This window comes from Sinohyriopsis cumingii, chromosome 14 (assembly GCF_028554795.1).
Source record: "Sinohyriopsis cumingii isolate HCF-2022 chromosome 14, ASM2855479v2, whole genome shotgun sequence".
Lineage (NCBI taxonomy): Eukaryota > Metazoa > Mollusca > Bivalvia > Unionida > Unionidae > Sinohyriopsis > Sinohyriopsis cumingii.
Genome location: NC_142974.1, coordinates 108,987,363 through 109,012,168, shown reverse-complemented (window position 1 = coordinate 109,012,168; position 24,806 = coordinate 108,987,363). Strand labels below are relative to the sequence as shown.

Genomic DNA, 24,806 nt, shown 5'->3' with positions numbered 1-24,806 from the left:
ATATTTTGTATTTTGCCAAGGAATAATATGTGGCAATATTTGTTTTATGTGACCGATCACATATGTATGCATCAGTTTTGTTTTGTTTTTTTTGTATTCTCTCTGCTCACAGTATATTTAAGAGCAGAGATCTTGCATCTTCTAAGTATATTCCTTTTGATAGGCAAACAGCAGTGCTTTCCGCAGATTACCTTAGCGTCCTAAATAGTAAAGTAGTTATATTTTATTTGCAGTACAGAAATTAATATGTGGTACGTTAACTCGACTGCGTATGCTGTTTAAAATCATATAAAAATTGGTCCATAACTGATCATCTCACATCTCTATACGATATGGCTGCACACAAGGACATGAGCTAAACTAGTAACGGTGTGTTATGATTTGGGTTTTTCTTCATTTTTTATGATATCTCATACGGAAGTTTACGATTGGTTTGTAAGTCGTCCAGCGGTCGTTATTTCCTAACTACTTACTACTAACCTAACTACTAATACCGAAATCACCATACATGTTACAACAGCTACATCTAAATCAGTATCATTACCACCACCACAATGATGATAATTTATTTTGTACCTGCGTGAGTAGAAGGGGATACAGATTTACTGATTTATTGTTCATTGAAATTGCATAGCTGAAACCATTTATTTTGAACCGACTGTAGCCTACAGGACCAGTGTGAAACATTCAAGGACATGGATATTTGTTAATTTTGTCGGACTGTCGTGATAAATTCAAAGACATTTGTGACAAATCATATCACTCAATACTGGGAATATACTCGCGTCACATCACCCGACACTAGGAATTTATTATATGCTAATGTTCGTCTCAGTTACCTTTACATTGTTAGAATCGTGCAGTATTTTACGACACTGAACACCTTGATATTGCATGCCCGTGCATGACACGTGTGCCTAAAAATAGTATAGTGTATTATGAACTACATTGTAAATAAACCATGTGCACTCATGTAGAAGACGCTCTGGGTTTCGGATGAAAGTGTAGATGATAACGATGACGGTGTGGACGAGCTTACTGAGTCACACGAACGAACGTGGTATTAGCAATGTCAACAATAAAGTGAGCAACGCAGTAATTGAAAATACCTTTCTGGCCATTGACACTGTTATTTGAAAGAAATATTCGTATCTTTTCTCACATATAATGGTCCAGACAATGATAAGTGATCTCTACGGTATATGCAAATATAGCATAGAAAACCATACTGAGGCCATGGGCTATCGTATATCTGAAATTTGCAACTGTACGTGACAATATATATTTTGTGGTAATGACGTTTACGTCTGGAGAGTGCAACCTTGAAAAGATGATATACATCACGTTAAAACTTAGAACTAAACAAAATAAATAAGCAAAATCATAATAGGTAAAATACACATTCGTTAAAATCTTTAGTTTCAGGATATTACAATCTGAAAACTGTAGGATCAGACTATTCTCTATTAGTGCTATCCCAGCTTAAGAAGGCTGACTGTATCAATCCGCGCAAGAAATATATTAACAAAAATATAGTTGTTCTTCTTGTTTATACGAAAATAGCCAATAATTAGACAGATACATTTTAAAGCAGCATGTGTAGAAGATAAATTATAACACAATCTCTCAACTAAATTATTGTTAAGAGCTATCTTTTATCGATATCCTAACACAGATTATTCTGCTATAATACTAACCGAATTAGCACAGAAAGGAGACACAGTCCGTGTAAGTCAATGTCTTGTGCAGAAATAGTAGAAGCACAGTAGTAGTAGTAGTAGAAGCACATAACACAAAAAGTTAGCAGTAATTGTATTAGCAGAATTAGTATAGAACTAGAAGCAACAAATTCATTGTAGAATCGCAATAGTAGTAATAATAGGAGTAGAAGCATACTAGTAGCAACATTAATACTACTGAAAGTAAACGTATTAGCAATAGTGTAGGCGGACGAGTCGGTTAGATTGGTTAGTCTTCTTTCAGAGGGGGACAGACATATGAAAAAATGTGGAAGACAGTGATTGTGATTTGCCATCACAATTATGTATCATATATGTATGTCACTACCATCTACATATTTGCCTTATCATATACATGACCCGGAACAAGATAAACTTCACAGGATCCTGTATTAAGAAAGGCTCTTGAAGTTTGCACTAAACGTTCTCCACCTAGAATAATACAATATGGCTGGGCTAGATCAAAATTGTATGACGCAGGTCGTTGCTATGGGCTTGCAAATATCTGTAGTGATTGGTCGTTTTATTTATAACAGCAATACTTTATCTGGGGGAACAGAGACCAGTAACTCACATATAAAGTAGTGCTCAATTTAATTCTAGATACTGAATTTTCAGGGGATTTATGTATAATTTTGTAAGTATTAATTTTTTGCAGATTATATTGCAACAAAGTACGTGTTTTAGGCATGCTATATTTTAAAACCAAGAGTATACACATTATCTATATGCACAGATGTCTGAATTTATTTTGGGTCAATGTATGGATTAAAATTGAAATGATTATGCTCTTAATAGGTACAGCTGATTATTATATGATATTATGGGACCTTTAAGAACATTCGGCTGTCCAATATCACCTCATATCAACGTCGATGTACAATGTTTGAAGGAATCAATTGGGGAAGGAATGTTGGAATGTCGCAGCGAGAAATATACACAATTAACAAATCATCGCTGTGTGCACTCCTTTCCTTCAGCTTCGCCTATTAGAAGAAATATTTTGTATGGTTCGTACGGAGTTACTAATAAACAGAAAATTAAAGCAATAAATTTGACACACTTTGATTTCAGAGATTTATCATTATGGGGACATTCTGTTTTGATCAAAAGATAATATGGTGTCAGTGTTCACCTGAATTTGTTTCAAGCATATAAAGCAGAGAGCTGGACTAAGGTGAATACTCCTTTAGAAATAATCGACTTTTCAAGATGTCATAGCTACAACAAAGAATTTACATCCACACAGACAAACCAAGCTCAGCAAGTCTCTAATGAGCGGTGTTTTCCTGAATGGTCTTGGCATCAGTCGTGTGCGAAACCAAGTAGAAAATTTTATTTTCATATCAAGACGCTCAGGTGAAACTTTTCCGAATGACTGAAGTCGATATCATTCGCGATGATGGGCTTAACAGACACTAGTTTGAAATAGCTTTACCCATGTAAAAAAAAAAACACAAACGACGCTGATCAGTTAATTGATATAATGCTAGATGACTCAAACTGGTTTTTAAGAACATTACGATATATAAATAAATACAAACTTTAATCGATCAGACGTAGTCTGTGTATGGTGGTTAGCTTTATCAATTTGTATTAAGTCTCTCAATATGGAATGACATTGACATATTCTTCTCTCTGTGTAGGTTGATAAAATGAGTCTTTATATGAATCCCATCGTATGATTTGTATATCATCTGTCTTCAAGTAAGAATGTTTCTAAACAGCTAAGTGAACATCCATAAGCTGTTCTTTATCCTTGTTCGCAGTGTGTATAAAGTACGTAATCATGTGTGGAAAGGATGAATAATCAGACATGTGTGAGTAGATTGTATATATATATATATATATATATATATATATATATATATATATATATATATATATATACGTGCGTGCTTTTTACGCACATGATTAAACTATTCAAGAAACAAAAAACTTCTATACCATCACGTAAACAATAAGACTCTTTTGTTCCTGGATTGTATGAACTATACATTTATATTAAATAAAACCAGATATTATAGAAAGGTTACGGTTTGGAACAACTATAACTTCTTATCAAACAATTATGTGAAGTTTTCTCAGTTACGTTTGGTTTTGGCCTAGTTTTGATACTCTTTTTGCCTTTTTTTCTGGAAGTGGGATTTTAACCTTTAAAAAAATCTGCATCTATATTTCTGGTCTACTCCGGAGTCAATGCGACAATTGGGTATTATGTATATAAAACAACGAATACCAACATATATAAACAATTAAGATTAAAATTAAGTTATTTCAATTCAGGATCATTTGGAAATTAGACGGTCGTACCTTTTCTCAACTAATATGTTCAGTTACTGTATTGTAGAGGTCATGACCCTCAAATATTTGCACAAAACCCATTACCTGAGGGAAAATACTGATGTTGTTCAAACTGCATACTTGTTGGGCTAGATCGATATGTAGTGATTGGTACGATATTTGAAAAACACTCACATTGAAATAGTTAATAACTGAAACAATCGCAGTCTAATCGCATTCACTCCGAAGCACACTTTAAGTGAAAATATGGATATTTTGTGAAAGTCTACTGTATTCACGGTGCTAATTCAGTTTGCATAGTAAATTTATGCAAGCACCATGATATTGAAAATTCAAAAACTTTAAATTTATGGGTGTTCATGATAAAATCTATATTTATCAGCACAAGCGCTTCCTGGATGATAGCTTCTACTTAGAGAAAAAGATATGAGCCGCGGCATTTTCTGGACACACATGTGCTTGAAATTTGTGCTTTCAATTCCGCACCAAAGCGTCAGATGATAATTTCAGTAATATAAATGTTACAGACTCAAGATTTAAAAAGACTAAAATTCCATCAATAAATAATGACACTTTTTTAGTTACAAATATCATAGACTCTTAAACGACTCTTTTTACTAAAATCTGTCATTCGCTATTAAACAATCCTGGCCAGCCACACCCATTTATATTCTATTTATCTTCACCCACTTCCAGACTGGTTCCCATTTTTTCACGCAGGTAGTACCGTGTGTCCTAAAAGACACGAGCAACGGAGAATCTGTTCGTAAAATTAGCCATTAAAAAGCAGTACTGTACTTAAATCGTCCATGGGGGAAAGGTGTGATATATAGTCTCTACTGCGGTGTAAGTTATGAATGAATAAATGAGCACATAACATGAAAACGTAAGAACGGATTCATTGAGGTGTCGGGTTTCGACCTGTGAGATTTAGCTACCTTGTATTAATTGGGGAATATGTTATCTTTAATTTCCTCGCTAATAAAATGCCTGCGATATGTAACTCCTTGGAAGCTTTTGAAGAATGTGAATATACTATATGCAAGCTGTAGTTGTATGAACAGGAATCTATAGAACGAAAATTGTTCTTGTATTTTAAAAGTCAGTGTTACATCATACGATTAAATGCTTGACCCACATATCCATGTCGGATCGTATATACTTCCATTTATGTGATGTGATATGATGTGATTTGGATTTTTAACGTAGATTAAACAATTGTTTCAGTCATATCGCTACGATGTCTGCAGTGTGGCAGTTTATAGTGATGCCTAGCACTGGGGCATCATGCCGCAGACATGTAGCATGATGTCCCACCCAGTGACATTATCCTGACACCAGGCCGACCAGTCCTAACACTAATCTCTTAATGCTGAACGCCAAGCGAGGCAGCTGTTAGTAACATTTTTGTAAGTCTTTAGTATGACTCGGCCTGGGATCGAATCCACGACCTCCCGTATCCGAGGCGGACGCTCTAAACACTAGGCCACCGGAGCGGTCTTACGTTTATATATTACTGGTATATAAATTTCAATGGAACAATGATAGTACTTTGTTCGTGCGTTGGATGAATTATGGAATGATATGAAAAAAGCAACATATTATAGAAATATTAGGATTAAATAAACAAAAGCTGCATATGATTTAAAGCCTTATATTAAAGAACAGTTTGTATTTGAATTAACTATAACTTCATGTGAAATAATATTAGGGGTTAAATTGTTATTTCTCGCTTTGGTAAATATATTTTAGTTTCTAATTACAATAGCATGCATACCATCGAATAATCCGCTTTTTCTGAGTGGACTTTTTGAACCTGAGTTGTGTTTAGTGCGAAAAATGTATTCGGGTATCTGGTCTATAAACTGAAATGGCGACAAAGAAGAATTTCAACTTTGCTTTTATTTATTTTTCACCATTCGCCGTTAATGTAGATTAAAACAGAGTCCAGAAATTGTTGACTTTATCTTTTTATTTTAAGAGAAGGTATGCAATGCCATTTTCAAAGATTTCGAAACCGGTCAAAGTTTATTGACATCAAGTTGGCTACTTATTCCTTATTCCTTATTCCCGATTGAGTAAGGAATAAGTAACAAGTTACCGATTGAATAAGGAAAAAGTAACCAGTAACTATTTCTACACGAATTTCGTTACTTATTCCTTATTCACATCCAGCTGGGTATTCATTCTTTATTCACAGTTCCATAAGTAGTTGATTATAACTTACTTATTGAAGATTAAAAGCCATTCATGGCATGCATTAGTGTTATTCTAACCCAGTTAGAGAAAGAATTTGATGCCAGCTATATAATGCTAACTGATGACTCAAGTAAACGTAAAACCACAATAAAACCATTACAAGTTTGAAATTGGAAATGTCTCTTATGTTGTCGTAATGTGCATAGAGAAGAATTATTTCAAGTATCTACCTGTTTAGGAAGCCTTTAGTTGACATCGAATGTTGTCTTGAAGTCCTTGGAAATGGGTAAACAAGCATACGGGTAGGTGTATGAAACACGCTCAGTGTGAGTCAAATCTAATAATACTTAGTGCGAATTAAACCCCTAACTAGACGATTTTGATTGCAACTTTTGATGGACAGTTTATATTCAAGAATCTTTCCAACATATGCCAAAGTCATTACAATACTTTTTTAACCGATTTCCAGAAATTGGGCTACATAAAGGGTGGATGGGTGGCGGTGGAAATGCAGCATATGTGGCAAGAAAATAATATCTTACTTATACAGGTGGGCTAATACTTCTCCTCTTGAAAGAGTTTTGACATGGACTTTTCACTAACATTTTATCTCTATGTGGTAGTGTCGAGGAACGAAAGAAGTCCTGATGAATCTCATTGAGAGGAATCAGCGAAAAAAAGGGGAAACCTATGGGCATCGGGTATGAAAAAGACGCACACCATATATATTATGGTGGATGGAAATTAAATGTGTGATTTCCTATCAGAAATTATTACCGGTTCATTTATGAATTCTTCTTTCTTTCTATAGACTGTATTTACTTAGGCGCTGAATACGTCGGACGATTTTTTTATCGGTCAGCGCACGAGGCCATTCTCTGTTCATGTAGGATAGTACGGTCATGGCGCCTTTATGCATTTATTCTATATACGTTTCTACCTGTCCAGAGTTTGTTTGGCTGAATCGCTGTTTGCGTTTATTGATGCTGCTTAGCAATATCGCGTCGCGTTATATCTGACTTGTTCGTTTGAAAGTTCCTTGAAAAGAGACGATATTATCGTCTGTGTAGTGTCCAACATGGTACGAAATCCAGCTCGGTCGACTTTGCTACATCATATATAAATTTATATCATAGGTTCCTAATATTTTGTTTTAAAGAGCCCCTTGCTTGTAAATGCGTATTTAATGAATTATTAATTTTAAGTAAACCTTTGCCTCTTATTTTCAATAAGCAAATGAATTCACTTTAAGGAAATGAGCTTTCTCTCTTTTCCTTCTCTCTGTAGTTCTAGTTTTATACATTGTTATTTTTCCTCCTATTTCTCCAATATCTAAATTATATCACCGAATTCACTTTATAACAGAAACGAACATTGGTTAGAATAATTGACATACGTAGGGATTATCCATCTATTTTAGCACTAACTTCGCTGATGTGTTTAAGCACGGACCACCTTTTATCAGTACAGTCAAATACTTATGGACATATACACAGCAGAGAAAGGCCTAATTAAGTTTCGTAAAGGTTTGCCTCCGTTACATAAATAAGCTGACACAGATGATGTTTGTTATGTTCATAGTTGAGTGCTTATCAAAATTATATATCAAGTTGACCCATCTGCTTCTATGTTTTCCTTCTTCCTATATCAATCTTTTAATATTATATATAACAACCCATTTAGTCTGGTGGCTAATCCAACCTGCACAATCTTCATATATAATTGCATCGTAATATGTTTTAATATCGAAACAGGTTTAGGTGGAACGATATATGTTTCTACAGAATTAACATTTTAGTGGACCACTATGGTACTGAAGTAGCAAGATGATTATGATGATGAGTATAACATGAGAGGCAGTATTATGGTCATACTTCATGTTCCTATATAATATGTATTAATTTCTTGAATATATATAACAACCGTTTGCACTATATATTTTATAATTTCACACAATAAGTACACATTCAATTTTAATGATTGATAATTTCGAAAATATAACCTCAAAACAAGCATTACAATGTTTACAGAGGATTTTAGTTACTATGCTGGCAAAATCTATAAAGAAAGAATTTAAATTCAACAAAGAATAAAGTAGCGAATTCTAGAATTTAACACATTAATATAATTTCATAACTGAAATGAAAAGAAAACGTTCGGGATTGCAGACACAACTATGCTTGTATCAGCCTCCTGAGACCCATTTAGACAGATTTGACTGTCCGGGATATGCCAAAAGATGACCTTATCTCGGGACAAAATTCGTACTTCTTGTTACTTGACTGACATAAGGAAACACGAAGGATTTACGTCGCACCACTAGATATTATATTTCCCTAAATGAGAAATCGAGAGAGAGAGATAGAGACAGAGAGAGAGAGAGAGAGAGAGCGAGAAAGAGAGAGAGTCGGCTGATTATTTTAATGCTATCGTGTGTTATTTGTCCCTAACGGATACCTAGAAACTAGAACATTGGTTCACTGTCTTTGATGTATTTCAAACGGGGGAAAATTATTGATATCTAGTGACTTCTAACCCTCACACTTGATGGAGATGCCTTGTCCGTTTATGTGGGCACGGAGGTATATGTAAACGTTTATGACCTCGTATATTCTAGTAGAGAGGTCTCTGCATGGGAAGCTTTTCATCGTTTAGTTATCAGTAAATGGATTTAATCTTTATAAACCATGTATTTCACGAGTCCTGGATATGGGTTTATTTCGTTGCTAGCTGAATAAATCTTGATAAAAAATATATATTTCTGTGTATCATATTAGCTTGTGAGATGGTACTTTATTTTTCCTTTCATAACCTTTACAGTGCAAATAAAATCACGGTCATTACTGCATTATTGCGTCTTTAAGCAGTGATGTAGTATTATCTGCAGTGACTGATGGGAATGTATCTAGCAACAGGAAGTTGCCCGGGCACAAGTCGATAAGAATAGACAAGTTAAAGCAGGAGAGCTACATATTTAGAGAGGTATAGAGATTTCGTAAGTAGTAGTCTTCTTTATATGATATAGAACTTCAAATCTGTATAACCTATGTTCATATTTAGTTTAAATAATATCTAGTAAATGTATGTTGCAACCATCAGCCTAACCACGCAAATGCTATACCACCTAGTTGTTCAACAATATTTTTTCTGACATCACTGGTGGCAAATGTCAGTGAAAAAGAGGTTTTGGGGAAGAATAATGTGTTTGTCATGATTGAGTTCAAACTTGGCACAGATCTTTAAGCTGCTAATCATTTTAGTAGTAACTTAAAAGTCCATTTCTTATAAACGACTGAGAGATTACGGGAGCCATTTCACACCATAAGTACGCAAACATCATTTGCATCATACGGTTTGCTGTTTTATTTTTAAACTGTTAAATTTATATTTAATATATATTGATAATTTGGTTTGACTAGCCAATAATTAAACCTATATTTCGAGTTTAAAAATGACAATTATATGCAAACAAAACATCGTTTGACATATTTAATTACAAGAATGTGGACGCAAATGGCGGAATATAAACAGTTTCCGTAGTCTGGTCCCCTGTTTCGTAAGAACCCTGCGTTGCACTCCGTCATGACAAGTCAGGTGAATGCCGACGCCATATTGTATATGTGATCCAAACAAAATGGCCGCATGGATAAGGCTTGGTAATCACATAGTGACAAATATTTTCCTTTAATTTTATGTCTATTAACAGTCGAGATTTTGTATTGACGCTAAACTAGCAATTCGGTCATATAATTATGTTTTACAAAACTTCTACTAATTGGCGAAAATGACAGAATGGAGTGCAGACAAAGACACTTGTTAATACTGTACATTTCCCGCTACCTCTTAGGTTATCTGGCATTTTTATTGAGAGGCTGGACTGTTAGCAAAAATCCGTGCAATGGATCACATATTTTAATTTCGAATTAGTATCGATGCCTCATTACTCAATGTGAACTTTCGCCCAAATACATAAAGACATCAAAATATAATGCTAGAATTCTAAAGAACATACAATTACCTTTAAATCAATACCAAACATGTCTAAATATAGGTCTTGTCTCAGCACCAAAATGAGAAAGACTAAAAGCTCTAAAACAGGCTTGGACTGCATCACCGGCGCCAGCAAGTAGGGGCGAGGAGAGGTACCTCCCCCAGATTTCACCTCGGATGTCTCGCCCCCACGCCCACCCCAAAATAATTTTGCGGGCGTCCTTGGACTAAACCGGAAGTAATAATTTTGACTCGATTCCACTTGACCTCGTATAGAGGAGTGCAACATAGGGAGCATACAAAACAGGAGCCATGCTATTGATAGTCCAAAAAAATTAGTGTTTTTAACCATGACCAGAGTATAGCAGACAATGCAGTAATATATTAATGACTTTGTTTTGTTTATTTTCTTGTGCGCCAAATATCAATTATGTGTGTAAAGAAAGGACCTAGCAAAGACAAATGTTCGAGAATGATAGGGAATGCATGAAAAGCAAGCAATTCTGCATTATCATGAGTTGTGATGTACTTGTAGGAATATCTCTTTGCGTAACACTCTATTCACGGAGACAAATATTAGCAAGTACTTAAAGCCATACTTGTGTGGGACTACACATGGAATCAACTTGCATACACTGACCATATATTGTCCTTGATAGTACTAAATGTGGTATTTGTTTAACAGACACACACATACACGAACGCACAAATACACGAATATGTGACCATCATCAGGGCGACATCTGTCAACGTGCAACATTAGGGTGGCATAATGGCATCATGTTTTGTTATGCGACTATAGCACATATTTGTACGTGAATTCATCAAAATGAGTTAAAATTCTTCTTATCATTCTGAGATATTCAAGTTTTATACAAGAAAACACTTTTTTAAACGAAAACATATATATGTCACCATAATTCTACGTGGCCATAGTGCCTACAAACAGCTATTACGCTCAGAACATCTTTATTGTGACAGAATCTTCACACATAATTAGTCTAATCCGGCATTAAGGTGACAGTGTTTATAAGGCTCCTATTGCCAAATCAATCAAAACAGGAAAATAAATAAATGTTACTATGACCAGAATCATAAATTATGAATTTCTAAAACTGTATTACACCATCTGCATGTAGATTTGCAAACGTTTTTATGTTGAATCGTTTTAAAGTGTCATAAGGAATCATGCAGATGAATGACGGAAGCGGCACTATTATTTTTAAGCGAAGGCGTGTAATCATTTTATGTTTAGGCCCCATGACTAGATAAGTTAAATGTTTCTCTCCACTCTCCCATTCCCCCAAACTGAAGTGACCTAGCAGTGATATTTGCTGGAAACAAGTTAATAACTGGCAGACGAACACAAGTGAAATACCTTCTTCATTATTCACTCTGCTCTAACAAATTTTCATTTTATTTTATGCTCAAAAGAATTGCGCGCAATATGTATGATAGGCTGAAGTTGCAGATTTCTTACGGTATATGACATATACTTACCCTTTAAGTCCTGCACAAAAGATATAAGCAGTTATATAATTCTCCTTCTTACTGCAAAATACAACAGTACATACAAAAAATTAAACAAAACAGCATTCTAAAAAAATGATTGTATTCATTACTGAATTTGAACACGGGTCATCAATAGAGTTGTAGCTATATTTACCTCCAGACCACCAAAGCGTCTTGAATCAGTTCTTCCATTTCTTGGTCAAAATGTTATAAAGATCTTTTTACCGGTAGTGAACATTTATTTATCGTGTTTCATTCCATTTTATTATTAAGGTAATCTGTTTTCAGGAAATCCAGTAATCCACAGCCTATAGTAAAAAGAAGATAGGATGTTTGCTTGATCCAAGCGACATAACGGATATTTTTGATTACGTGCAAGGAAAACCCAAACCTTTCAGGACTGGCGACGCTACGATTGAAAATATTTAAGTTTTACACCCGCGAGATGAACTATGTCCGTTAATCACTCCAAACAATCTGATTTACGCGTTTATTCTAAAATGTATTAAGTAGGAATATGTATAACAGATTAATAACAGATTTCTTACAATATCCCGCGCGATATTGTCAGAGATGTTCCGTTTATATTCTGCTGTGGTTTGTGTACATTCGTAGAGAAGATATAAATAGGCTTAGTAACATAATTATCCTTCCCAATTCAAGGTAAAACATAAAAATGAAGACATAAGTTGTCCACATTAGTGGGTTTTAACCTGGATAATCTGATTGAAAGACAGCTATGTTTTTAACACTATCATCTTTACATAATTAAACATTTTGGCTCATAATGTTATAAATATGTTGACTGCAATGAAACAATTTTAAAAGTATTTAATCTCGTATGTCCGCAAAATGACGGAGCTATTTCCTGTACTCTTTTTAATACATTTGCAAGCTATGAATTAATCTTATGTCACACCGTCAAAACCTTGTTTGTACTAATATCACATATTAAATAAGTACAGATACATTATTGTTAGGAGCTTTAATTCATGACTATTTATAAAACTCCGGGCATAGGATGTTTTTCTATATACTGGAAGTGATATTTTAATTAAAATTATGGCAATTGTCAACACCAGCTTTTGTGATAATACAATCACAAATATAAATATCATGGAATCCACTTTAAAGATATATGTCGACCCTTATGGAAATTGTAGATTAGGTTATTTTGTTGTACCCTTCTTGTCTTCAATGTAATTTGTCACACGTGAAATCGTCATTAATAGAGACATCAATAACAAAACAAAATAACTTATGACATGGTTAAAGAGTGCTAACAATTTAAGTATCGTCTACTTCCCAACCAATTAGTCCTCGTCGATGTAGGCATCATAGCCATTTATACCAGATGGGACTATGCTCATTGAACGAAGGATTGTTGAGGAAGACGTTTTTATAGAAAATGGCAACATTTTATTTTGGTAGAGTCCATCTGGAGTTGCAACGGCCGAAATTTCTTGTGCTCCATCCTTAAATGGAATATGCCAGAATCCTTTAAACGGTGGGAACTTGGTGACATATTTTACATTTCCAATTTGTCAATATCGCTATCATTTCTAGGTATTGGCTACAAGTCTGTTCTGGTACCACTGTTCACCTTTCTGTAGTCAATGCATATATGGAAGGTATTATCTGATATCGGCACAAGAATAGACGATGAACTCTAGTTACATTTGCTTGGTTCACTAAAATCTTTCTCCAACAAATATTTGGTTTCTTTTTAGAACGTTTTTTGCCAGAGAGTAATCATCCTTTAAGGATGTTGTTTTATAGGTGTAGAATCTACAATTTTAACATCATCGTAGATATTGGTTGTTAGAGTTGCAGCATCCTGAAACAAGTGCTCATATTCACATATTTACTGCTTTAATTCATTATTTCCCTGAGGCTGTAGATGGGAAGGTCCTGATCCTTTAACATTGTTAAATTTAGAAGACTGCTTGAAACAAAGGTCACTAATATCCGGGGCACTTCACCATTTTAATCATTACATTGTGGGACATGTACAACTAAACTAACTGAGTACTTTAAATGACTATATCTTTCAACATACTCATTTATCTTACTTATATGTCATTTGTTTCTTTTTCCGACTAACAGGAATGTTGATTATATAGTTTTAGTCGCTTTCGTTTTCACTTATAAGCACCATGATAATTAACATGAAAACAATTTTGAAGTAATGGTAAGAGAGACAGAATCGTATCATCAGGCTACAAGTTCTTTCCTTTGTAGTTTTGCCTCAATACCATTTCTGAGTGAGTATACTGAATATTATTTCTTGATACTTCACAATCAGAGACATAATATAAAAAAGTAATCTCGGAATCTTCTGTTAATTAAAGGTTATCTTTTAAAAACTCCGACGTCAAAAACTTGCTTCCAAAATAGTAACACATGCCATTTGACAAGTCTATTTTTATTTTCGGCCAAGAAAATGATATTTGATCTTGTGATTAATCTTAGTGACTCCCAAATGAACACCCAATGGAGTTTCATGCACTTAGCAAATAATTTCTTTTATACACGACTTTGGAATAACAATTTGATAGCTCACTGACCACGTGTCACCAGAGGGTACATCAGGTGGTCTCCATTTTCATAACAGGGCGCCATTTATCAGCAAATAGCAACTTGGTACCTCTGAGAAATCATCTTAGCTAATAGCCCTCGGAAACATACCGATGTTTTTCCCTGTGATTGTCGTTTTTCACCATAATCAGAAACGAGACAATGAGGGCTTAAAGAGGATCATTGTGATCAATACCTTTTCATTGATCAGTATCAGGATTGAAGCTGACCTCATCCAAAGCCTGACCAATTAATGTTCAGCCAAAGGAATAATTTTCTGATCAACTTTATTCCCAAAGTGCCATTTTTGTTTATAGCTATAGTAACTGCACAAGCATGACATTAATCAGGGATTTCATTTTCAATGGTATCAACGTTGTGATTCAAACAGGACTTATCAGTTACAAGTGGAATAATCACAACCTTTTCTGCAGCTAAGGCATTGCCTACCACAAAAGTAAACCCACCATCGATGGGCAAAGAAGTCTCCATTCTGATAGTCCCATGTCGTGAAACTAAGTTTGATCAATTTACACAATATCGTCTACACCATGAAATGGGAGTCAGGTTGAATGTCAGTAATATTGTGCATTCTGCACATTAGAACTGAGGTTTAGACCTGGCTGGTAGTAGTAAGGCATCAAATGAACCTTCCTCCTACAAACCCACACTACTTGCAAATGAAATATTATACTTGTATAACTATATGGAAGTTATCTCTCATGTGTTTTAGATTAGTATTTCGGTTATTTAACACAAGATGTGTAATAACTCATGGTACTCGAAATTTAGATAATAAAGGAATCGAGCTATACACTCTTCCAAAATGGACACATATAAATATTTCCAGAAGTTTGACGCAGATCTCGATATGTCATTTAAGTATAAATACAGTATCAGCTAAAAGAGTGAGGTTATATAAAGACATACAGAGACATACAGACAAGCAGGCAGTTATATACAAATAGTCAGGGGCCCCGAGTAGACTAGTGGTCTAAAGAGCTCACCGTTATGGATCACTGTCATCTCACCTATGTCTTCCTGGGTTCGAGTCTCGGGCTCGGCCAATGTGGGTAATTGAGAAAGCTTGCCATTAACTTCTTTCCGGGGTTTTCCCGGGTTCTTCCTCCACCATTTATAATGGCCGCCGTGTGAAGCCTATCTTGTGCTGCAAAATGGCGTTAAATCCTATAACAACAACAACAACAACAAAACAAAGAGTCAAATAGATCATATTGTTATCAAAAATGTTTATTTGTCTTTAGAACTGAATGTTTCGAATGAGAAAGTGCTCATTATTTGGTCTATAATATTATTCTGGAACTGTTACACATTATTCGGAGGAATTCTGGACCACGGCATCTTGACAAGCTTGATTTATATTGAAATGTATTCAGTAAATTACGTGTGCCTGACTCTTTTGCATTTCGACGTCCACAGGTTTGTGGAAATGTGCGTTCAAGTTTCATATTTGTAAGACTGTGGATTATGCCATTGGCATATTATGGTATTTTAAAGAGTTTTGATCATCGAAGTTCTTACAACCTTACGACTTTCAAACGGTGTAGGCTCTAAGAATTATCTGTCAAGCTCCTTATTAAAATGGTTGAAAATCACTTTGAGATTAGCACGCTGTTTTAAGTAATTGGTCATGATATACGTATAACGGGCTTATACATAAAATACTCAGAAAGCACCGTTTTTATTATAAAAATACAATACCATGAAGAATTATTTTATGATGTCCGATCAGTGCAATTATCCGACAATTTTGTAGCATATTATACAAAGATATAACCGTCATCCACTTAAAATATTAAGTACGATTTTCGACACATTTTGCCGACTTACTGCCGGTAAGCTATTTAGTACACGCATATGACAATGTACGTTACGGGAGTGTATGCTGTTAAGCAAACGGATGCTGGCTATTTGAAACAACGCAATAGTATGTCGCCTTGCACCGCATGTCAAGAGCAATTCGTTAATGTCAACGATCTCATGAGTAAAACATACAACAAACATCGATCTGAATTGCGTATACAATATTATCTTATGTGTAAACATCAACACCGACATTTGTATTTCGTTCTGTGTGTCACTTCTCTCTTGCCAAATAAGAGATCACGAGTTCGAAACTCGCGGCATCCCATTTTTTTATATTTATTTTCACTTCAGTTTTATTTTTTATCTTCAAACTTACTTTTAAGCTGGCGCATCCCATGCTTTCTTTTATTCATTGTTTGTTTTTATGTTTAAACTTTATTTTATGACCCCCGTCCAAAGACGGGCAATTAAGCTAGTAAAGATACGGAGCGATACCTACCATAATACATAGCCAGCATTCTCTCAATTTCTTTCATTCATTATTTTTAGGTTATAGTTGTAACCTGATACTACATTATATAAATACAGAATAAAATAAAACAAATATATTATGTGTGCCAAAGTTTAATCAAATGTATCGTACATTAACACATAGATAAAATATTTGTACACACTTCTTTTCATGTTTTATAATATTAAGTGTTATTACGTTTGTTTACTTTAAGAATTCTTTAGAAAACCTAACTTTAAGAGAACACTGTCTATTGTTTATTACAGGTCGGTTTGTTCTATTCCATTTCGGAAAGGTGCGCTTGTTCTGTTTTGACAATGAATTTGATCTGAGAGAAAAGTAATAAAAAGTATGTATTTTGTATTACAAATCAAATAAATATATCACTTCGAAACAGTGTTTCCCAAACTGATAACATTCGCGTACCCTTCTGGGACATCGATCTTATCGGTCTACATCTTCTCCCAGTGCCGAAGTATTTTATTTTTAGGGCGAATTTTAGTGATTATATTCTGCCCTTGAAACCCCCGTTTTGGAAAGTACTGCTTTAAAATATGTATTTTGGAAAAATAGGAATTGCTTTTGGATATGTCGCCTTAATGAATATTCGTTGACAGTGGGAGAAATACAACCTTAACACATAGTTAACTTTTTGCATAACAATATTTAATAAACACGTGCATGAACTGCAATAAGAAGTCGAAAATACTAGTAATTGGTAATAAAACTTGCATGAAATTATGTGCGTGAATCAGTCAGCAAAGTAATGTAGAAAATGATAGCAAATATTAGGGTGACACAAATTTTGTAACCCTAATGCTGATGTCGACATAATCAATCCTGAGTGACAATTAACGATCACCGTAGTGACGGTTCCACTGTAACACACACACACACACACACACACACACGATTAAATACGATATTTTGATTGTGTGTTAATAAGAAAGCTTTCTGACAGATATTCTAGGTTTTGTGAACTTATTCTGACGAGACCCAGTTTAAGAATTACAAAATGATCATATCAACATTAAGCAGACAGCAACAAAACAGAAAAAGGGAGTAGTAGGCCTTGTCATTATTATCATAATTATTGTTATTATTATTATTATTATTATTATTGTCATTATCATTATTATTATTATTATTATTATTATTATTATTATTATTATTATTATTATTATCATCATTATTATTAATATTATTATCATTATCATAATTATTGTTATTATTATTATTATTATTGTCATTATTATTATCATCATTATCATTATTATTATTATTATTATTATTATTATTATTATTGCGAGGTATACAAATTAGTTAAAATTCCAGTTACCACATTAGTTTACATAATAGATTATGTTTTACGCATCAGCAAAAATAAAATGAAATAGACTTTAATGTATTGTTTGCTAGAGGATCGAATTATTGTGCTAAACTTCACAGCTCACATTCTTTAACAACAGCGAGATACAGAAATGTATGCAGACTGTAACCGAATTTCGTAACCGTGGATTAGGGTAAAGATAAATACAATAAGGGTTTGTAATCAAATATTTATGTTGTATGCAAATGCACGAAAACTAATAAACATTCAAAACCTTGAAGAAACCTGTTGTTTACATGACCGATCATTCTCACCATTATATCAAATTCTAGACAATCTAACATATAACATATTTATTATTTTTATTTCAATTTCCTCATACCATACATAGTATCGATTTTATTATCACAGTATATTTTATCTTGAATTCAATTTCATGATATCACAAATTGTACTGTATTGATATCATGCATCAAGTCTAACTTTAACCTTCTCCTTCGTAAGTGCCTCTGCGAAAGTGGTGAGAATGTTTTCTTTATATTTTTCAATGATCTTAACGCCCTGAATGGATAATGAGTATGCATAGGAAACTCCAATGTAAAACCATAAATGTATTCCATTATGATATCATACATTTCATTTTTAACAGTTCCGACATTAAGTTTCTCCTTTGTAAATGTCGCATTGAAAGAGGTGAGAAGTGTAGCACATCAGAATTCAGTCACATTTACTGTAAAAATAAACAATACACAGAATAATTACATGCAACTACAATTTAATTTTTAAAAATCTAAAGTTCTTCTAAAATGCAATTGACTTTTACTGCCTATCCACTACATAATAACCCCATCAGGCGCTAGATTAGAGCAAAGAGCTTATGAATTAGACTGGGTTTCCTCGATTTTCAAAATCGTGTTATTATTTGTATATTGCTTACCGTCCCCCCCACACACACACACGCTCTCTCTCTCACACACACACACACACACACACACACACACACACACATACACACCACGATACACATAAATCACGTGCTGAAAATAAGCTAAACATCTGTGAGCGCTTTTTAACTTATTTAACCTCAATCTTCGTCAACACTTTCCGAAAATATTGTTCTACTCCATCCTGAAGTTTTGGCCAAATCGCGTTTTTAGTCAACTACCGAAACCGTTTTCAAAAATTTAATCATTCCCAAATCGTTCACGTAACATTCTGAAACCCTAAACTAACCACATTTATGCTCCTGTATTAAACTGTTTACCTGGACCTAGTTTTGAGACAGCTTTGGCAGTATGTAACATGTGAGAGTACGAGAACACAAGTGAAAGTTAAAAATCGAACGCACAGCACATTAAGTGAAAGTAATCAGTAACTAATTGAAATGCCAGGATACTGATGCATTACGAACTGTATGCTGGATCAATTTTCTTCAACTAGTGATCTCGTCCTCTCATGTATACTGCCAACTTAAATAAGTATCCCTTGTTTTCTTGTTTTGCTTTCATTTTTCTGGGACGATATGGGTGGGACGGTAGCTACAGTTTTTCTGTGTGATACATGCCTTTTAACTATGCTGGTCATAGACAAGGACATATGATGGGATAGCTGATCGTTCTTTAACACAAGTTTGATATCGCCGGTATAGGTGCCACAGTGGCCAACACTGTTATCGCTACTTGTCCTAAACGGTTGGTACATGAGTATGGGGTTTTTATTAGAACATTTTTTATATTGCCTAGCTGGCCAAAAATGGACATGGTGCCGATCTGACGTAGGAATGGGCGTCACGGCGGCTATCTCAAAAGCTAGTTTACCTGAATGGAGTGCAAAATTGAAATAGTTTTCTTTGAAAGATTTATTATGATGACATGTTGGTGTCAAGTGAAAATATAGCAATCTGATGTCCAATATGACTTCACTAGCTGCCATTTTAAAATTATTGGTATCAGTATTCCTCCTGAATGGATGGTCATATTAACAAAGGTTCTTCACTAGAAGATTTCTAATGTCTAGTCGGTCCTAATAAAGATGATACTGGTTTGATGTTCGATGTCGTTTTATTGCCACTTGGTCTGAGCGAAGGAAACTTTGTACTGTCTTGCTGGTCCTGAGCGCAAACGGTTTCGGTGGCACATTAAAATAAGCACCACAGTAGCTATCTTAATAATATTGATATCACTGCTCCTTCTGCACATGGCCTTTGGTGGCCGAGTGGTCTAAGGAACTCGCATTTATTGATAACTCATATCTTATCTCTGTCCGCGTGGATTCGAGTCTCGGATAGGCCAACATGGGTACGTGAGAAGGCTTGCCAGTATCTTCCCGTGAGTCGTTTGTTCTTCCCTGGGTCTTCCTGGGTTATTCCTCCAACAAATATACCGGCCACCATATATAGCCTATTATGTGCTGAAGAGAAAAAGCGTCGAACCCACAACACCACAAACTCCTCCTTAACAGGTGGTCGTATCCAGAGTGGCAATTTTACAAGCGACTTGTTACGATGTTTGTTTGGTCTTTAATATAATATGGTGCCCATCTGACGTATAATATGACTACAACAATGATCGTCTTGAACATTTTGTGATTGTCATTCCACCAGGAGACATCTTACGTTATATTGTTGGTCCCAAATAAGTATGGTGCCAATTCGACATCCAGTATGTCTGCCATAGCAGCCAATTCAAAAGCTTGTTATGGCTGAGGAATGTCAAAGCTGTTCTTAGTATACAGCCCTTAAAAGGAAGAAATGGTGTCTTTAATATCTGGAGGTTGTTTTAAGCTAGTAGAGCGTCTGCCTTTCATGATTTCTGCAAATTATTCTATAAAAAGAAACTAGAACACGGCACACTGTAGCATCCAACTGAGGTGAAATAACATGGCACACAACAACATTCAAATGAGATGCAATAGCATGGCACACTGTAGCAATCAACTGAGACGCAATAGCATGACAAACTGTAGCAATCAACTGAGATGCAATAGCATGGTACACAGTAGCATCCAAATGAGATTCAACAACATGGCACACTGTAGCAGCCAATTGAGTTGCAATAGCATTGTACACTGTAGCAAACAACTGAGATGCAATAGCATTGCACACAGCAACATGCAAATGAGATGCAATAGCATGGCACACTGTAGCAATCAACTGAGATGCAATAATATGGTACACTGTAGCATCCAACTGAGATTCAACAACATTGTACACTGTAGCATCCAACTAAGATGCAATAGCATGGCACACTATAGCATCCAACTGAGATGCAATAGCAAGACACACTGTAACATCCAACTGAGATACAATAGCATGACACACTGTAGCAATCAACTGAGATGCAATCGCATGGTACACTGTAGCGTCCAAATGAGATTCAACAACATGGCACACTGTAGCAGCCAATTGAGATGCAATAGGATTGCACACTATAGCAAACAACTGAGATGCAATAGCATGGCACACTGTAGCATCCAACTGAGACGCAATATCATGGCACACAACAACATTCAAATAAGATGAAATAGCATGGCACACTGTAGCAATCAACTGAGATGCAATAGCATGACACACTGTAGCATTCAACTGAGATTCAACAGCATGGCATATTGTAGCAGCCAAATGAGATGCAATAGCATTGCACACTATAGCAAACAACTGAGATGCAATAACATGGGACACTGTGGCATCCAACTGAGATGCAATAGCATGGCACACAACAACATTTAAATGAGATGCAATAGCATGGCACACTGTAGCATTCAAATGAGATGCAATAGCATGGCGCATGGCCGCAATCAACTGAGATGCAATAGCATGGCACACTAAAGCATTCAACTAAGATTCAATAGCATGGCACACGGCATCATTCAAATGAGATGCAATAACATGGTGCACTGTAGCTACCAACGGAGCAGCAATATCATGGTTCACTGCAACAATAATTAGACCTTACAAAGTAAAGATTACAAACATTAAGCTTCAATATTCGTTTTCACGTATCCCTACCCACCCCACCCGAGTCAGCACGTACAAATTTGCGCCTCTATATGTTAAATGTTTATCTCGTTGAATAGTGTTGTAGTATAAAAGAACTTTGCAACTTTAAACCAAAATACAGAGCCAAATGTAGGAGTATGCACTGGTTAGTTATTTTTTAAAAAGTTTAGTCCATTGTTAAATCAAGAAATCTTGGGTTTTACATTGTTCACCTATACTTCATATGTGTGTTGACATGGCATTAATTTTGTGAATGCGTTGATTTTTCCATGCATAGATGGCTAGGTGAAAATGACATTACTGTTGTAAATACATTGATTTTTCCATGCATAGATGACTAGGTGACAATGGCGTTATTTTTTTAAATGCATTGATCTTCCATGCATAGATGACTAGGTGAAAATGGCGTTACTTTTGTAAATACATTGATCTTCTATGTATAGATGACTAGGTGAAAATGGCATTACTTGTGTAAATACATTGATCTTCCATGCATATATGCAAAAAATTCTAGGTGACAATGGCGTTACTTTTTTTAAATACATTGATCTTGCATGCATAGATGACTAGGTGAAATGGCGTTACTTTTGTAAATACATTGATCTTCTATGTATAGATGACTAGGTGAAAATGACATTACTTGTGTAAATACATTGATCTTCCATGCATAGATGACTATGTGGAAATGGCGTTACTTTTGAAAATACATTGATCTTCTATGCATAGATGACAAGGTGAAAATGGCATTACTTGTGTAAATACATTGATCTTCCATGCATATATGACTAGGTGACAATGGCGTTACTTTTTTTAAATACATTGATCTTTCATGCATATATGACTAGGTGAAAATGGCGTTACTTTTGTAAATATATTGATCTTCCATGCATAGATGACTAGATGCATATCACTGCTATATCTTCTTAAATGAAGTTTGACTGACATTAAAGTCTCCTCATGCTTGCAGCAACATCTATTTGATTTTCATTGCTTTTTGTTTGCTACAAAATCTGATAAACCTGTTGGTAGTATCTGACATTGTATTTTTTTTATCAGCATCTTTTAATTTTATGTCAGTTACTTTTCATGTCACTTATTACCATACAAGGACCTTGCTGACATTATAGCAGCCATATGACGTGTTTTCATGCGTATCATTTTGCTGTGTAACTGTGACGTCATGTATTACTTACTATACATAAACATTGCTTACATTGTAGTAACCTTATCACGTGATTTCGTGTGTACCATTTTGCTGTTTCACTGTCATATTCTTTTTATGTGCTATCATTTTCTATAATTTGATGTTGATAGGTTTACATTCTGTTTTCTATCTAGCTTTGTGATCAATACAAATTTCCTGCCGTCGATCTTTTTACATCATTTTGTTTTACATCTTCACTCTTAAGAAAAGCGTTATCTTTCAAAATCTAGGTCCTTATTACTGCTACCCACATATTTTATTGCCGCAATTTATTTTAAAGGAATAATGTTTTCTTCTCGGTGGCTAGTCGGTTCTAACTCGATCTTGTAAAATGTATCATGTCCCACTCAGTTACATTATCCTGAAACCAAGCCGACCAATCCTAACACTAACCTCTTGATGCTGAATATCCTGACACCAAACCGACCAGTCCTAACAATAACCTCTTAATGCTGAATGCCAAACAAGCAAGCTGCTAGCACCATTTTTGTAAGTCTTTGGTATGACTCGGCCGCGGTTCGAATCCACGACCTTCTGCATCCGAGGTGGATGTTTGTTTTATTTAGAAAAAGAATTTTGATCAAAATTTTAATTTAAAAGAACTTAATTTTGATGTGGGTATTTTTGTCTCCTAGTGTTTTCTAAAGGGTTGTTCGTCCGATAATGCGCCTCTGATGCGGGAGGTCGTGGTTTCGATCCCCGGCCGAGTCATACCAGAGACTTACAAAAATGGTACTAGCAGCTGCCTCGCTTGGCGTTCAGCATTAAGAGGTTAGTGTTAGGACTGGTCGGCCTGGTGTCAGGATAATGTGACCTGGTGGGATTCATGCTACATGTCTGCGGCATGATGCCCCAGTGCTAGACATCACTATAAACTGGCAGACATCGTAGCGATATGACTGAAAAATTGTTAATACTACGTTAAAAAGCAAAATCACATCACATCGTCCAATAATGGGTTTGATCCCCTATATCAGAGTTCTTTCCCTTGTTTATTAGGTGATGTTTGCCATAGATCCCCTATGTCCCTTGTATGCTATGTGTATCATTGTTATATTGTATGTATGCTATATAGTCTGTTTGTAGGGACGGCAGAACTTCATCAAAATATCTCCCAGTTGTCTTAGAATAGATATTTCGATTTTATTAGTCTAAGATCTTATTCTTATTGGTTTTGGTTGTTTATTGTCAATTTCGAATTTGGACGAGAGAACGGTGTATTAAATTATTAAAAAATAAAACCTAGTGTTTTATACGTGTGATCAAGTATGTGTCGTTCCTCGTTAAATAAAAAATAAACTACATAGATTATAAATGAGATAGGCTGTGCCCGAGTGAGGGTTCACATTTTCTTTTTTTATGTTTCTCCAATCTCGGGTTAAGCATTCTCTTTTTCTTATTTACCTTAATCAGTTAGAAAAAAATCCGAAATGGTTTATATTTTGTATTAGACATTTAGTTAGAATGGATAACATTTTGTTAGTATCCGTGTTTGTGTTTTGATTGTCTACATGCTTTATGTTGGTTTTTTCTGACACTCTTTCGCAAGCCTGTTCACGTCGGTGGCGCCTTGTGACGTAACACTGCGACGTCTGTGCATCTTACTTCACCCACAT

General features: G+C 35.0%; 1 protein-coding gene across 1 annotated transcript in view; it reads left to right on the top strand.

The window, feature by feature from the left end:
* The first annotated feature begins 2,286 nt into the window (after nucleotides 1-2,286).
* The window catches only part of LOC149784589 (uncharacterized), a 50,609-nt gene continuing 28,089 nt past the window's right edge, over nucleotides 2,287-24,806 (top strand). The window contains exons 1-2 of the mRNA XM_089933013.1: nucleotides 2,287-2,376; nucleotides 16,926-17,008. The gene's annotated coding sequence lies outside the window, so the exon portion shown is untranslated. The remainder of the gene's footprint in view (nucleotides 2,377-16,925; nucleotides 17,009-24,806) is intronic.